At 47.2% G+C, this 17,890-nt stretch overlaps 1 long non-coding RNA gene across 1 annotated transcript in view; it reads right to left on the bottom strand.

Annotated features, from left to right (window-relative positions):
- Nucleotides 1-4,633: 4,633 nt before the first annotated feature.
- Nucleotides 4,634-17,890, bottom strand: part of LOC144166124 (uncharacterized) — a 67,212-nt gene continuing 53,955 nt past the window's right edge. The window contains exons 4-6 of the long non-coding RNA XR_013321587.1: nt 9,908-9,937; nt 9,520-9,549; nt 4,634-6,026 (exon numbers count right to left, since the gene is read on the bottom strand). This is a non-coding gene — a long non-coding RNA (uncharacterized LOC144166124). The remainder of the gene's footprint in view (nt 6,027-9,519; nt 9,550-9,907; nt 9,938-17,890) is intronic.

The raw sequence follows: 17,890 nt of genomic DNA, 5'->3' as shown, positions 1-17,890 counted from the left end.
CGGAAGCCGTTACTAAGAGGCCTCTTCTTTCTCAACAGTGGTGGCTCGAAGGTCAACAGGTTGGGAGGGGTGTTTCGGAGGCAGAGGGGGGAGTAAAAGAGTGGGTTAGTTGAAGAGGGTGACGTGGTACTGGGCATTTCTTGTTAACATGGCAGGAGTGGGAAGCAGGGTTGTTTTCGCAGGAATGCTTGAGGGCAGGGTTGAAGAAGGGGATAGGGTGGTATAGAAAGTGGTGGGAGGGTTTGAAAGAGATGTGGTTAAGCGGGTGGGCTAGAGGGGTTTGAGGACTCACGTGGATGGTACCAAAGTCGTTCAGGAGCGGTTGAGGGAGGGACTACTTGTAGGCCGTCTTCCCTACGCCATGATACGCCTTCATGCTCAGCGTTTCGTACAGAGAGGATGCTTTTAGATGCGAAGCAGCTTATGGTCGAGCCTGTTCCTTCCGCCGTTGTGTGGGCGCCGTTGTGCGTCGTCTACAGCCCCACTGCACAAGCCTGGCCAGGCAGCGCTCATGATGATTGTGGGAGGATATCCCTAGGGATTGGCTAAACAAACAACCCATCACGGGATAGCTCTGCGTTCAACCACCGTCGTCATATTCCCGTAGGAGAAACCTGAGTAGTATGCGAGGCATTCCTCCTCTCCTCTCCGACGCTCCTCTCCTCCCCGAAATTACTCCTCTCCTCTCCGGAGCTGATCTCCTCTTAGGGATTGCTCAACGAATGGCAACACCTGTGGCTCCACGCGCGATAATGCGAAGCCGCTTGGGTATTTAGACGCGACGGTAGCCGCTGAAAACTCCGCTGCGGCGTCGCTGTAGCTCCGCGGTATAAATGACGCCCGCGCGCGCTCCGCTCCCGTCATTCACCTCCCGGAACGCCGCAATCGAACCGAAAGCTAATAGGAACTTGAATCGAACCCATGGCTGATCCGCATACTACTCAGGATTCCCCTACGGGAATATGGTGAAATTGTTTTTCATTTTGGACGCATCCAAGAGGCGCTTACTTGTCTGTTCCGTGAGGCTATCCCGCTAAAACAGCAATAAGTGCTATCATGAATTCCGTCTGGTAGCTGATGGCAGCGTCTAGGAGAGAATCATGTGGTTTTGTGCGCTTGTGGATGATTCCGGCACTCGTATGCTTGCGTATAGGAGAAAGGGTTGTTTGGACCTGAATCAGAAGTGGGAGGGGGTATGTTTAGCTTTTTTGGTTTAGCGGGGATGGAAGGGGCAACCGTGACGTGGGTCTTGATGTGGGAGAAGGGTTTTCAGTTTCGTGGAGGTTGAATTGGAGAGGAGAAGGGGTGGTGTTGAAAAGGGTGTGTGGGATTGGCGAAAGTGAGGGGGAATGTGATGAACAAGATCCCATAGTTCTGGAATCGTTTGTTCCGGGTACGGCTCAGTTGAGCGTGCTGAAGACGAGTTTGTGTTAAAACTCGTCTCTCATGGTCATCATCCGTGGCCGAAGTCTCAGGTTTCGTTCTTGAGCACTGAACCACGCGCTGGCCTCGGCTAGTGGGCCTCAATCGTGCTCTGAGAATTCGCTGAGAGGTTTACACGGGTTTTCTATGCTTCGAGAGAGACCTGGGTTAATGTGTGTTGGCTGCAGTGCTTGGATAAGGAGGTTCAGGTTACAAAGTATCTTGAGAAATGTCGTGAGGAGGACGTTTTTGGGGTGTTTGCTCCCATTAGATTTTTTCTTCGCATTTGGTTTGGTAGTGCTCTGGCAATGTGGCTCAAAACCCTGCTTCCCAAAGTGCTTGCTTGATGGTTGGGGTACGGAGACGTCGTTGGGGACCGAGACGGTTAGCGTGCCGAGAACTTGTGACGAAATGGGACCCCTACTTGATGGCTGGGGTGTCAGGAAGTCGGGAAATGCTGTTCGTGTTGGCTTAGAGTGTTTAGATGAAGTACTACCATAGCAAGTCTGGCCAAGAAAATTTCAAGGTTAAGTTCGTGCAGGAATCGTCGAAGTCTAAAGGCTGAAATCACTAGAAAAAATATCGAAATTTCTTATTTGCAGTGCCCGTTTATCGGTTAGTCTGTCTCCGTGTTCACCACGGACTCGCAGGTAGCGTTACGCTCCACTTTGTGTGCGGTGTTCGTTGTGGGGCCACGTTCGTGCCCCAAGATGGGTAATCAACGCTCCGGGTTCTAAGTGAGTTTACAATTTTAAATTCTCATAAAAAATTGATACACGCGCGATTTAGCAAGTACCTGGAAGTACCGGCCGCCAGGAAGGTGTGTTCGCGTTAGTTTTGAGCGAACTGGAGTAGATGCGGTCCTACAACCGCATGTCTGGCCGAGAACATGTCATGGCGTAGTGCGGGCTGAATGAAATCGTTCAACTCCAGAAGTTGAAATTCCTTGGAAAAATCTCTCATTTGCTTATTTGCAGTGCGATGTTAGCGGTTAGGGTGTCTGTGTGTTCAACGTGGTATTGCATCTAGTACTGCGCTGCGTGTTTTGAGCTGTGTTGCTGCGAGCAGCGTAACCACCCAGAGATGGGTCCCCGACGCTCTGGCTACTGACTCCCAAAGTTCAAAAGCCCGTCAAAAATTAATACCAACGCTATTTAGGGGCCACTTTCTATGCTTCAGGTGTCCACGTTTAGGTTATATGACGAGGGATGCGTTTTACAATGTTTTACGGAGCTAGTCTTGACGGTTTTGTTTCCGTCGACCACGTGTTAAAATCGCGCGTTTTTTCGAAGTTTGAACTCTTTTTGAAGTTTGAAGCTTTAGGAAGGCGCTCTTTCTGTGGTTAGGTGAGCGTTTTTGTGAGGATTGCAGAGATATTTTTTTCTTACGCGTTTTTTTTGGGAGCTTATAGCGCAAAGTTCATTTTAGTGTTAGTGGGTCAGGCGAGCTTTTGACAAAAAGTTGTGTGACATTGTTATTTATAAACGGATTCTCATGATTAGAATATCGTTGTGTTCAGAATTACAAAGCCGTTTCTGTGGTTTCGTTCAAAACGTGCAAACGTGCGGAGAAAACATTTTTGTTGGAAAGGTGTTCTTTATAAATTCTTTCATTATTTTAAAAATACTTATCCGGTATAAATAAAAGTTGTGTGCATGTCGTTTCGCGGTGGTTATAAAGAAGCTGTGATTATTTCGTTAGCGTGCGTGAGCGCTCTACTGAGTTATGGAGTTGTAACAAATGGTGAGAAAAAAGAACGAGCTACAGCAATTCATCCAGGCTAGGAAATTTCGGGTCTGACTTACGGCTGTCATATGCATTTTGTGTTTGGGCAGGGACGAAATGGATAGCGAGGATTCGCAGTTGCGATATTCAACTTCCAGGCTGAGTGATTTCTTTTCCTGACCGGAGGGTCGCACTTTTGCTAGTGTAACGGCAGCAAATTTCTGAATAATGCTATAGTAGAATACTAAAGGTTGTGAGCGAGAATGGGAAGAGCCACTAGAGGGAGTTTTAAGGTGCTCGTACATTCACAGGAGTTATGGTTTTTGGGCCTTTTTCTCCTTTGACGAGAGTTTCGTAGAGTCCACGGCTTTCGACAGGCGTCCAAATACGCATCCTTTTGGGCGTCTTCATGGCTCTTTTATAGGTTGGTCGTGGCAAATCGTGCATCTTGGCTGTTGGAAATCATTCGGGCATAGCTAGCCAATCGCTTTTAAGACTCGATCCGCAGCGGAGAGCTCGCGGAGTGTATTAAGTGTGGGCCCTCGCACACAATACGTAAGGTTGCTTTGGATACCTTTGCGGGGCTCGAAGTGCCACAGCTGGAGCACCTTAGGGAGGGTTGTATTCTGAAGCAGACACCTTGCCGGTGCCCCTTTGCCAGTAGGGGCGCACGCTTCGGTCTTGTGTGATAGGATTTGCATCGGTACGTGGGGATCAATAGCGGATCGAGAAATGAACCTTGCTGCCATAAAATAAATTTTGCGTCCTAGTAGATGTGCTGAGGCGCTTAGCCTTTATGATAAGGTCAATGTTGAATTTCCTTTCCCAGCGCAGTCACCTCCATGGACGAAAACCATTACAAAGTGGTGCACCGAGTGGACACATGCACCGGGCTTTGTACACCAGAGACGATGCCAATGTGTTATGCTGAGTGGAAAACTCACTGTGCGTAGTAGCAGAAACGTTAAAGGTGGTAACACACTGTTGAATGACCCGAGTGTCCTGAAGTCGGTGTCTGGGCAATGCGTAGCACCCACGATACCCGTGTATATCGCAGATCAATGAAGTCTGCTTTAACCGGTGAAACTGGTCGAAATACCGAGCCATCTCAAACGTGTGCTCTTCGTTTCTCGACTTGGCAGCAATGTCAGTCTAAGCCAATGTATTCATTCTTGCTATGAGCGAAAAAGGCGGCATAGACAGCATTGCTTTAAAGCGTCTGTAGGGCAGGAGGAAAGAACTTTTTCTTGACAATAGTAATTAATGAATTGCCTTCCAAACGCACATACCGCGGTCAATAAAATTTTCAGCGTGTTCGCCGAATGTCCTCTGTGGTTCCACATCGACTCCATATTGTGGAGCATTTTCAAGGTCATATTCAGACATCAACGCTAGACCCAGTTTCGCTTGAGTTTATAAAATTTGGTTTATTTTTTTTTCAAAGCACGGGACAAAGACTGCTGAAAAACTTTTTATTTAGCTTGCTTACAGCTTGTCTGAAGAAACAAATATAGAACTGTATCTGTATCGAATGTAACAAGGGAATCGTCACCATGGCGTCCGTGACAGCCCCCACAACCGCAGCCTCAATCCCTTTATCAATGACTCCCTACGAATTCTCAACCTCGAAATCTTGAATTGTATCTCGAACGCCTTTCCATTCCATCAGTGCCATCATCGCCGTTATTTCCAAAATTGGAATCAAAATAACGATCGTCCTCGATGTCTTCTCCCAAAAGATCATCTCTTGAATTGAAACCACTTGCACCTGCTCTACCACTACTACGGCTCGCAGTTCCTTCACTAAAACGTCCTAAAGCACCAGCGAATGCGCTATTTTCTCCACCAATCCCAGAGCCAGCCGGTCGTCTGTTACGAACGACTGAAGCTCCGATGGCCCCTACGTTCACGTTCACATTATCGCCATGACGAGTTCCACTGGAGGCAACGATGCCACCGACTCCAAGTAATCCACCATTGCCCGTGTCCCCGCCTCGACTGTTTGACCTGCGAGTACCGCCATTTGAGCCAACGCCACTGCCATGAGCCGTCATACCTACGCCTGCAACGCCTACCATTGTGGAGGAACCTCTTCCACCTTCATTACGGCTTGTTGCAGTCGCCGCGATATTGCGAATGCTAACACCACGGTCGCTTCCGGCGTTCAAAATGCCCGCGCCATTGCTCGATATGCCTCTCCCGACTATTCCTGCCGCTAACCGGGAATTCCCGCCTAAGCCCACAGCTCCACCACTGTTTCCCAAACCAAGGTTTCCAGCACCACCTACACCAGCCGCATATGAACCACTGCCTCCCATACCAGCGCCAGCTGTTTCTATTATTCCATCGATAGCAGAACTGGCACCGCTAGTGTATTCACGGCCAGGGGTAACAATTCCATAGTTTCCAAGATTGGTGCGGCCGGGACTTCCTCTGACGCCCCCATCGGTAATAACACCACCACTTCCAGGTACACCATCCCTGATGTTGATAGCATGGATGCCACCTCCAACAGTACTCCCAGAATTGAATGGTGTAGAAATCCCTCCTCCGGAGTTGCCAGCCACAACGCCTCTGCTTGCACCATCCGGCAAAACATGAATTTCGATTGCTGTAGAGCCTTCATTTGCGGCGCCATCAATTCTCCTATTAGGGAAATTGGTATTGCCGGCACCACTACCAGTCACGCGATTTACGCCACCCATAGAGTTGTAATAGGCAAGGCGTCTTAGGTTTGCCATTTGCTCTCGGAGCTTCCTTCTTTCTCTTCGTGCCTTTATGAGAGAGGCGAGGGCTATTAGACAAACAAAACGCTTCTTTCTCTTTAGCACTTGAGGGTGCTGTTTTACAGTGCAAACTCCTCTTCTGCATGTTCCCACCTGTAAATAAATAAGACGGCAAAACCAACTCTTTGCAACTTCTACACAAGAATTTGCTACCTGTCCTGTACGCACTCTGTATTTCGCGCATTTGCATTAGCCACTGGCAGTAGTTATCCGCACAGGCGACTATAAGTGCTAGCAGAAGCATGGAGTGGCCTGTTATCTAAACATTTGTAATTCAATTGGTTCCTGCCAATTTCTGAAATGAAATGAATGCAATCATGTGTACGAATAAATAAACGAAGTTTGATAATTTTGCAGGTTGGTTCTGTTGCATTGTGACATAAAAACGTCGTTAACAAGAACGAAGATAAAGAATTCAAAAACGCAAGTGCTCTGAACTTTTTCTCTGCGACTGCATACACGCGCTGTTTGACGTCATCATTTCTGTGCAGCTGCAGTTTCTATAAAACATTTCGAACATCGTGGCCTCAGTAACAGAGCCAACACGTGCAAGTACCGCTTTTGTTTTTACTGCCGAGTATCGGGCCATTGTGGGGTACCTGAGGCAGAACGTGTGAATGCCGTACATGCTGGCGGGAAAGTCCGCAGATGCAGGTAATATTTATCTCACGGCCCTGCTTGAGCAGTGGCATAACAGCAGTGAAATTGTCGTCGCTTAATCAAGAATTCATTTTTTGGCGCAAACACTCACAATGTTTGCTTACATTTAGGGTGGGAACGTTAAAGTCGCCATAGAGCCGCACCCCCTGTGTTGAATGGAGTTTTTTTAAAAACCAGTGTTACACCTACGCTCAATAGATAATAACACAAGATTTGCCCTGACGGTCACACCGGTTGGGAAAACAACATTCCGGCTGTGACGACTTCGATAAGCACGCCGACACTGATAATGCGGACGAAGCTGCCTTCCACGCACAATAAAAGCTACCGTCTGTCAAAAGCAAACGGAGGGTTAGGCGCTTCATTTTTTATTTCCAGATGATCCGACTTTACAATGCACCGAAGCTGTCCCCACGGGGGCTAGCGCTTCCCAGCGCAAGCGACAACTTTCTTTATAGAAAAACGTCTTTCAAAACGAAAGCAACTGCTCCCGTAGTATCTCCTGAAAACTTCAACACTAGTCCCGTCTGGTCTTAGTGTTTTCTCCCGAATTCTTTGCTGTCAGTTCTTTCTTGAATCAGGAACCAACTATCCAAAAGCGTTTTAACTTGCTAGCCTTCAGCATGAACTATATGGGGCGTGGCGCGGTTATTCTGCTGCTGGCCGCATCAGCTAAGAGCGTACGTCGAATAGAGAAAAGCGGTATTATCATACGCTCAACTTTTCGGTGACAGTGAACCAGGACACACCGGAAGATCGCGTTTGTGAGCGGCGCAAGTCGCCATTCGGCCAACCGACTGCATACTTAAACTGGTTATGTCCTCAGCAGTACCGTTTGAGCAAATCAGGGTTCACTTTTCAGGTGGTCTCCATTCACTTAACGTGGCTCGCAAGTGAATAATTGCCACCACAAGATATCTAACACGTTACACTAAAACAAGTGCAAGTCAAATTGGACATCCTCTGTCCTTGCGCATTTTTTTTGTTTTTGTTCTTCAGCATACCACACATTCGAGTGCTAGTAGCGGAGAATGGCACTTTAAGCGCCACTTGCACACCGCATAACCAAACTCACAGGTGTCTCCCTCCAAAAGCATCCCCCTGGTGTCCGCAAATGAGTTTACTGACCAACAGGCTGTACAAAGCACTTGCCGAGAGAAAAGGAATTGGTTTGTTGTGGTGCCCAAACGCTTGGGGGATTGCTTGTCTGTTCCCTTTTTACAAAAGAGCGAGGCCAGAAATAATGGACATGGAATCATTCGCATTCCTTTATGTACGTAAAATATTGCATGCTATACGCCGTTGTACGACATGGGGCCTTATAATGACGGAGATGATGGCGAAAGTATGCAGAGTTCATCTTGATGGCCAAAGAAACGAGGCTGTAACTGCAAAATTAGAACACACTAAACCAGTGAGACAATCCCACTGCTTAATACCTGTACGGTGGTGTGAATTGCGGGGATAAAACAGGTACGAATTCCAATCAAACTTACAGACCTTGCAGAGAGCCTATGCAAATATTACTTCACGTCTTACCACGTTTTGTGCCATTCAGTAACGTAACCATGCCGGGTATTTTAAATGATTGCCCAGCAGTCATTTGGAGGAACTTCCACCTTTATGTAGTGAGAATGGTCTAGTTTAGCCTTTTAGACTTCATTTTTATCAATGCAATACACCACGTTCTTGTTTACACTTTCACACATGCGTTGGGATATTGCGTACTACATCTGGGAGTCTGCTTCCTTCGTCTACTTCCTAACCAATATAAGATGAGGTATTGTATTCACAAGAAAAGTCCAGGAGACCTCCAATAAAAAGTTATCAAGCACTGTATCACGTTACCGGCTCTTTTACAGCAACACTAAGTGGTGCCGATGAGAAAACAAGCTAGTGCAAGCGAGCTGCAAAAATAAATTTAAGCGAGGACAACGTGAGAGCATTATGCTCGATGGGGTATAATTATTGTAATATGAGGTCCTTTCTCCTGAAATGATGTGCTCGCCATCTTCATAATGACGCCTCCGCTGCTATTAGCTTTGATTATTACAGAAAACCGAGCAGTCGTTATATGTGACAGTTTACGGGGGCATGTACACTGCAATATTATTTCAATACATTGAGAACGCACAGAATGGTCATATAAATTTTTATTTATATCTCTTAATTACGGTAACGCTGCTTACTTCGCAATAAGTACAGTTTTAAAAATGACGATGTGCTATGCCCTGAGATTCTGTATTATGTAGATGAACGCTCAGAGTATACGTTAAAACAGCAAAGTTATTTGAATCATCTATACACAATGACATTTCTGTTTGCGTAAGTTGGATATAAGTGTTTTGAAAGAGATAAAAAGATACACCTCACACGGGTTCAGTGGGAATTTAGAAGCGTCGAGATAATTTTTCTAGAGCTAGAAATTTTATGTATTATATATGTAATATAGAGGCATGTTTTCATAACCGGAAGTCACTGATCCTCACGGCCACTGGACTGTTGACTGCACCAATGGGTAAAACGGCCCTTGATTTTTGGCCCGTTGTTTTGTGGTCCTCACGCAAAGAAAGAGCTCACATTGGAGCAGTAAACCTGGTTATAGCGCTGTGCTCAAAATGATGCATAGGACATTCCTGCACACTGAGTGTCAGTTGCATGGCGCGCCTTATCTATCAATATTCGTCTCATTAGGGTATTCAGAACGAGTGAGTTGTGGCGCTTGTTAAGAAAATAACACCTCGACAAACACAAAAAAAACTGTACATGGTCGGTCTCTAATATATGGGTATAGTGTAGGCACTACAATTACTTCAAGTGAAACTCCTCAACAGTGATTCTGCAACGATATTTAGGCCATTGCGTTGTTTTTTATGTGGAACTCTTTACGTGCGATACGAGCGATACACGACATCTATTGTCTCACCTCAGTTTCATGGTGTAGGAAAGATCCAACCTGAAATTGATCATAATAGAATAATTGTCATGAAAGTTCCGATTTTTTTGTTTTGCTAAAGATCAAAAGGTTTTTATTGAATTTCCCTGTGCTAAAGTTTAGCGTGCATATTAGTTTTTTCTTGCTGGTGATAGGTATTCATAAAATTGGAAAAAACAGAAGGTACTATGCACCTGACTAAAGGAATTTACTCTTCGTTTGTAAGAAAAGCAAAAACACTCACAGGGTTTCAAGGCTGTTATTATTTGAACTGAAGCTCTTTTCCACTATTGCGCAAAAATATTTTAGGCACTGGTAAACTTTTGTTGTCGCACATTTCTTATTTAATTCACGTGATGCTCTAAATGCAAAGTCTTACCTGAGTTTTATGGTGCAGAGATGGTGGAACCTGAAACCGGACAAGATGAGTGTCACGGGAGGTCGCTACTTTTTGCGCCCGTTTTTCTTTTCTCCGCAAAATACTACTGCTGGGCGTGCCATTTCTGCGGTCATGGCTGCAAATTAAATCATCCTGTCATTCATCCTGATACGTGTCTTCTGTCCTGCCACCGTGTAACAGTTTTTATTGGAGCTTTAGTAATGCGTGGGCGTCTCGTCGCATTGCCGACAAACGACTATAAGACGGGCAAACACATGCCCTTACACCAGCGTAACCATATAGACGCTACGTTACTGTGAGTAGCGCTGCTTGTATAACATTCGTGACACATCAAGTGCTTTCGATTTGGAATAATGGAGACTCCTACCCTGGCCGCTCACCAGCGGTAAGACGCGCGCCATGGGATGTTTTGCCTTACGTGACAGTTCAAATCGTTTCTTTCCGAGGGCCGGCGCTGTTAGCTATGTGCATGCGATACCACTAGTGGTAGTGCGTGTCAAAGGCATGAAAATGCACAAAAAGACGCGCTTCTACTCACGTATCCTTCGCAGCAACACCCTCTTTACTCTCTAAAATCTCTACCTCTACGCGCTAGCTCCAGTCCATTTCGTTCTTTACCTCTGCTTGCCACGCTAGGAAATGACGTGGTTTGACAAAGAGGGATAGCGGTAATAAACTTTATTGTCCCCCTCTGTTGTGATTATGGTCCCTTTCGATCACTGAGGGTTTCTTCACACTAGGATGTTCTGGCTGCAGCACGCAAGGCTGGTAGCCGGAGTAGGAGGTGGGCGACTGCTAAGAGGTAGGATGGCAAATGTAAGGACGCTCTGGGGTGCTGGGGCCCACACTTTGGTATAGTGTTTGAGACTTTGAGTTGTGAGGCAGAAGATATAACGGTTAGTATTGCGTGGGGAACATTTTTTCCGGGGTGTGTTTTGAGAAAAGGTGTTAGTTTAGAGCTGGCAAACCGTGACTGCTTCAGGTATGGTGAAGTGCTTATAGATGAGAAAACTGTTCGCGGGTTAGTCGATAGTGTTAGAGTATGTCATTCTACGTTAGTTGCGGTTGGGGCGTGTAGTGAGAGCAGGTAGTTGAGAAATGGTAGTGTGGGTGAACCCTCTCCTTGACAGTATGAAGGAATGCTTGGGATAAGGTTCCTAGGAGGAAGTTGCAAAAAGCGGCCTGAGATTCCGTCAGTATTGTGATGTAGTCGCTTTACGTTGTGCTGACGGCCATTGCTATTGCTACTTCCTAGGCCGCAGTTGGGTCAGGTGGGGATAGTAGCTACGGTCTGAAATTTATTTATCACCCATGATATCATATATGCGTTTATGAATGTGGACGATACCGAATTTGTGCATTGCACGACTTTTTAACGTTGATATTGCGCCTGCAGATAGTTGGCGCTAGCCTCTCTAGGTCGAATGTGATTGGTAGGGCGCATACAGCTAGTAATTTTGGTAACGAGTATGTGTTTCTGTATGAATAGAAGAACCCGTATTTCGACTTAGCAGACTGTAGGTGCTGCGTATCCAATGCGTACGAGAATCGCATGCCCGGCATTGGTGAGTTGGAGTCAGAGTTTTCACGTGCGTTGTACTTCACAGTGCTCTTCCGATCCTCACCTCAGTTTATCATTATTCCGCAAGGCACGGCATTGGAATTTGTAATTTGTCCCTCCTTTTCAACATTGCTCTGAACGATTTCTCTACGCAAGCATCATGCTTGACCTCAAGCACGCTTTGTACGCAGATGACTTTAATTTGTGGAAAACCACGGCATGCAATGAAAACCAGCAAGTAGCCCTTCATAGATGTATGGGTAGTATATACAGTTTTTAACAGCAACGTGGTCTCTGATAAAATCGGCCCCACCCACTGACAACAAAGGACAAACGACAGAAAAAGTATCCCCAGTACCTCGCCCTGAATGAACCTCACATCGAAAATGTCCGTTCTCCAAGCGTTTCCAACTTCTCTATTGTCCGCGGGCTCACGAGTCTCTAAAGGGTCAGACTCCCATAGAATTTTACAACTCGAAACCACCGTGACTCAGCTAACGAAGTTATGCGCTATTTCTTCCTATCATATACAAATGAACCAAAGTGAAGGAATCAAACGCCATCGGTTTCATTCCACGCTGGCCAATAGGTCGCGTTACGTGCGGCATGCCTGACCTTTGCTTCAAGGAGGCCGAACCTTGAAAGCTGAGCGTTATTATTCGATAAAGATTCGATAAAGATAAAGATACAAGATGCTCCCGGTCCCCAGACATTTTTTATGCAGATCAAACGCCAAGCCGCTACATCTGAGCTTGTGCAAGGGCCGATGGAGATATTTTGCCAAGCCGCCCTATATATTACGCACGAAAAATTAGAGCGAAGATCTTAAAAATCTAACTGCGCGCAAATTAACGAGGACGTGAACACACTGAAGACACCACAAGCGCAGACTCACAACTGGTTTTTTGTTACAAAAATCAGAACATTAAATACCCAGGCGCCCCACATACGTCACATTCTCAGCGCTATCGGCTGCACACACAAATAAAAAACTCAGAAGCACACGAATGACAGATAATTCCGCGACGATAACACCATCACACATGAAATATCCTCCCCCTCTTCACCACGCATGCCCTGAAGAGGCTTCAAATTCATGTTTAGTGCCCATCTATGTAGGCGACTTCGCGACTAAGCAAGGCAATAGATGGGTGACTAATACAATCTGAACCAGCTTTTAAAATGTGTCTGGCCTCGACAATTTCTCTTGTCTGCTGATTCTTATGCCTAAATAAAATGGTTGTGCGCTCAAACACAGGGGTACATTCAGGGGTACATTCAGGAACGCATGCGCGGCAATGGGAAGACATGTGGCTGAGGTCCCGTTTTTCTTTCGAATAGTTATGTTCCTTAAGTCTTGTATTTAAACAACGCCCGGTTTGGCCAATGTATACCTTGCCGCATACAAGTGGTATGGAATAAACAACCCCCGTGGCACATTGGACGAACTTCTTTTTGTGATTAATACCACATGCTCCTTGACGTTTTCCTGCCCTTTTGTTCACTTTTGGGCAGATCTTACTTAACTTATTAGGAGCTGAAAACACTATTTTTACGTCATACCGCCCGGCCACTCGTTTTATACCGTGTGACATCTTGTGAACATAGGGCACCACGGCAAAGTTTTTCGGCTTTTCTTTTGGTGGTATGGCCTCCCTATCCGACTTTACCCACTTTACCAGTTTTTCACTTGCTCTAGAAATAACATGATCAGGGTACCCGGATTTTTTTAGCTTCTCCGCCTGCTGTAAGACACTTTCGGGCATTGAATGCTCACACGATTTTGAAATGGCCGACTTCAAGCAGGAAAGTGCAATACCCTGCTTCACCACTTTCGAGTGCGCCGACTCAAAGCTTAAAAGGGCTTTGACAGACCTGGGAGCGTACGCGTAGCACATGTGCCCTTCTCCGAAAGTCATCCTTAAATCCAAAAACTGGAGCTATCTATCTCTAGGTAATTCGAAGGTAAATCGAAGACCCTGACCGCACTCTTTGAAAACCTTTAGTACGTCGGGGCAAATTCTGCAGGAGGGCCTGTCTACCACCACCATTTTTTTTCATGTTTCATGATGATATTTCATGTGTGATGGTGTTATCGTCGCGGAATTATCTGTCATTCGTGTGCTTCTGAGTTTTTTATTTGTGTGTGCAGCCGATAGCGCTGAGAATGTGACGTATGTGGGGCGCCTGGGTATTTAATGTTCTGATTTTTGTAACAATAAACCAGTTGTGAGTCTGCGCTTGTGGTGTCTTCAGTGTGTTCACGTCCTCGTTAATTTGCGCGCAGTTAGATTTTTAAGATGCGTCAATACCAACTCGCCCAACTTTCGACTCTTTTATAGCGAAGAGAAGAAGAAGAAGCAGGCAGTTGCCCCCATCCTGCAAGCCAGGCTCAGTAAAGACACCGAATCAAAGACCCGAACGTTGCCTTCGGCTCGTGTTCTCGAGGCCCCCATGGAATCATCGCCTAAACTACTATGGTTCCCATCTGTCGTCCTGCCGCCGCCCTACAACCTTAAAGGCAAACTTTACTACCCTTTTCGAACGGGTTCGCCGTGACGGTAAATTTTACAGTCATTTCACCGCAGCTGCACCGCATAGTTGGCAACGCAGCACGTCACTCACCGGTCCGAGCTCCCCAACGGTCGGTTCCGCCTCTGCAGCCGCCGCTGCTGGCTTGACGCATGCGCTCTCAGCACATGGTCAACGCCTGACCACGTGACTTGCCACGTGCACAAGGTCTTAGCCATAAATGAGAGTGGTCCCGGCCTATCATCTCTGAGCATTGTGCGGTACTCAACCTTTGCGTTGTCATCGGCCAGCGGTGTCTGGTCACCCCGCGGATATCGTCCGGCCAGCCCATCGCCTCGGGAAACGTTGGATGCGCGACCACAACTGTACACAAAGGTAGGGTCAGACGAATAGTATAATCATTACCGGTAAAGAAAGCTTAACCAAGAAAAAACTCGACTTAACTATGCTAAGCGTAGCTTTCGCTTTCCGTAACCAGGGCTAGCTGAGTTAAGCCGGAGCCATTTTCTTGTTCCTAAAGGAATCGCCTAAATATACTCCTCTCAGCACGTATTTGCTGGCTGAATTCCAGACACCGTACCCCAGCTCTACGCTCCTGCTGGGACATAGCAGTTCATCTACAGCATTGCGAACTTGACGCCTTAGCTGAGCCATTGTTGCGGAATGTCGGAGCCGTTAGCAACGCCAGACCTCTGTGTATCTGCTTTCGCTCGTAATTGCGCTGTTGCTGTAGATTTACATGCCTAGTTTCTCCTAATTAGAAGACAGGGTGGTATGTATGCTACCTCTCGTCCTAAAAATTTCGAGTGAAGCGTTAACTGCCGTTCATTGCAGCCTCTTCGACGGAGCTACGGCTGCTGCTGCACCCCAGCCAAATGCGGCGCTTGGTTTTCCATCCAGATGGTGCCACCTATAAGTATATCACTGGTTCCCCCGGCCCAATGTGCCCGAGCTTTGCAGCCTCCTTGATCTCTGCTAGACAGCAAAGACGCCGTATTCCTAAAAGGCATGTTAGATGGTATTTTCTTCGCAGACGCCAAATATAAACGAAAATTAAGAAAGCAAATCATAAACAACATAAAAAGTGGACATGCAAAACAGAAAGCCAACCTCACAACTGACCATTATCCGCAGTGGCCCTGTTAAGATATCCTTGCTCCTTCTTCCTTAGTGCAGTTCAGGCTTCGCTGATGCAATTCCCTCTCACGCGTTGAATCGCAGCAGCCTAGATGATTTCTCGAGCAAGTTCGTTGAAGTTTCTGTCGATAACGCGGCAATTTTCAGTCAGCGGCTCGTAGCCGCGTGCGTCGCAGTAGGTGAAAGGTAACCATCTGTTTTTAGGGGCAAAGCTCCTAAAGCGGTGGGTCTGTCCATCCCTTGTGTCTCGTGGTACGTGACCGCCTAGTTCGATGATTCACTCGCAGGTGGCGCTATGTGACCGCCTACTTCGATGACTCACTCGCAGGTGGCGCTACGTGACCACCTAGTTCGATGACGCACTCGCAGGTGGCGCTGGTGTGAGTGACGTCATGATGACGTCACTCGCACGTGACTGACACTGTAAAAGGCAATCGCTGTTGACGCGCTACCTCTTTCGCAACGAGTCACCGGATGGAGGAGGTGGTTGTTGACAAGGCTGCGGAGCGGAGGGCGCGCAGGGCGGTGGCAGCGCGCGCTCGCGGACAGGATCCCGCCAGGATCCCGCCGTGCGCGAAAGAGAGACCGAAGCATCTCGTCTAGAAAGTCGCGCTTAAACCGCGCGTCAGGAGCTTCGGGCTGAGCTCGCTTGATGCGTTTTGCAGCCGCCTCGCGAGCTCTCACTGCATCGGGGTTTGCCTGCCGATACGAGCGCTTGCTTGGAGCCTCACGAACCCTACAACAACAACAAGAAACGAACAAGAACAAAATAAAAGTTGATTTGTACAATGTACGCACACAGTCTTACGTCTTTCGTAATGATGTAATGGGCGAACTTTCACGGGAGAGATAGGGTTAGCGATGATCTCTCCCTCTCGAGCTTCGCCCGACTTATCATCATTCATTCCGTGGATATGGCGTGATTTTTTTTAACGCTATTGTTGGGCTCCTACAGGCGGTCATTGAGGCATCTTCCGGTTTGTCTGATATGAATTTCCCCCCAATTTAAGACTTGCCGTATACTACGTCCTTCCTGCAATGCGCGAAGTGGCTCGTCTGCTTTATCTGACACGAGATTATTGCCCACCCCGAGCTTCGGCTCAAGCTACAGAGGATCGACAGTTTCTGTGGGGCAGAAAATCACACCTGCATGCCTGCTCTACCAGCCATCCTTCTTAAATGATGCGAGAGGCCATGAAGGTGCAGGATAAGAGCCAGTTGGCTTTGTTGTCTTGTGGTTGCGAGCTCACAACACCTGTTTTATCGCCCTAGACTACCTTCGGCAGCTGAGGCCAGCACTCCTGAACATAAAAGGAGCGTCTCCGGCGCTCTGCAGCTGGCTTCAGCATTGGAGCTACAAGTCTTAGCAAGAATACATTTAAAACGCAGCCGCAAACTGCTGTTGTTGACCTATTTTGAGTGTGCCGGCGAAAAAGGCAACAGCCATTTTGAACCTCTCGGCTCGTTTGCCCAACAGAAATGACTATCCTGCTTCAGAACGCAAGCGACGCGCCTTTCAGGTTCATGCTACCCTGGGCCCTTCGGTCCTCGGTTACCACCGGTAATTGTCGGGCCAAGGACCGGAATCTTGAGGCTCCCAACTGCAAGACAGAAGTGTGCTTTTCAGTCTGAAACTATCCGCCCTCTGCAGTATAAATAACAGTTCGGGCAGGGCGAAACTCTTGAGTCAGATAAAGCACAGCAAGCCCTTCGTGGATTGAATGGAATGCATGATATACGAGCTTACTTGAAATTGTAGAAACAGATATATCAGTCAAACCATAACATGTTTCAATGACAACCTGCGGAGCACCACAATAAGGTTAAAAACCAAGTGGATGGTCATGTTGCCACTCACAGCAACGCTTGCGTCTGCGAGGTGCTGTTTGAAAATTAAAAGGTTATCGACAGAATCTTGAACATACTTTTCCGCGAAACTCTCGAGGACGCCGAGATTGAACGCTTGACATATAAAAGAAACAACACACAAGAAGAAAGGATAATGAAAGAAACACGAAACAGCGCTTCTTCGTGTCTCTCCCTTTTGGTGTTTTCGTTCAGGTTTCGCGCTATCAACCGCCATGGAACACTACCAACCAGCCTACCTTACAACAATCCTGAGGGGATTGCACCAGTGTAGCCTCCTTTGCACTCACGCAAAAGGAGCTAAATATCTTAAAGGGACACTGAAGTGAATTTGTCAAGCTCCCGTTTTTGCTTGCACTGCGTAGACTGGCTCAAATTAGCACACTTTTCATCGTTTATCCGGTTGGCAAATCGGTAATTATTTTGCAAAGCGCGAAAGAAGAAAAACTACCATGCGCGGTTTGCGGCGGCCGCACCAACTAAGGCTGTGACGTTGGGAGGAGGGGCGCCGTGATTGGACGATGCCCAAGATTAGCAATCACACAAGTTTCGGTTTCGGTTTCGGTTCTGTAAAACAACCAATGGCGTTGTTGGATGGGAATTCTCAATATCTCAGTAATCATCGTACCACGCTTCTGTAAAATGCACAAGATAAGCCTCCCAGGACGGCTTGTAGTCGTAGCATTCACTAGCCGAGACCTACGCAGTGCATGAATGCCCTCCGCGTACCCGCAGCCGCCCAAATGTCATGCGCTTTCCCCCATATTTGGAGCTTGCCTCCCTCATGCCTGTATCGTAAAAAGCGTGTTCGCACCAGGCCAAGGGTCTGTTCATTCTGGCCTGTGCCCACTGCCTGCAAGCAGTCG

Source organism: Haemaphysalis longicornis, unplaced genomic scaffold (assembly GCF_048455015.1).
Source record: "Haemaphysalis longicornis isolate Haplotype H1 unplaced genomic scaffold, Haemaphysalis longicornis Haplotype H1 scaffold_16, whole genome shotgun sequence".
Classification (NCBI taxonomy): Eukaryota; Metazoa; Arthropoda; class Arachnida; order Ixodida; family Ixodidae; genus Haemaphysalis; species Haemaphysalis longicornis.
The sequence above is the reverse complement of the archived record's forward strand: the minus strand, read 5'-3'. Positions and strand labels throughout refer to the sequence as shown.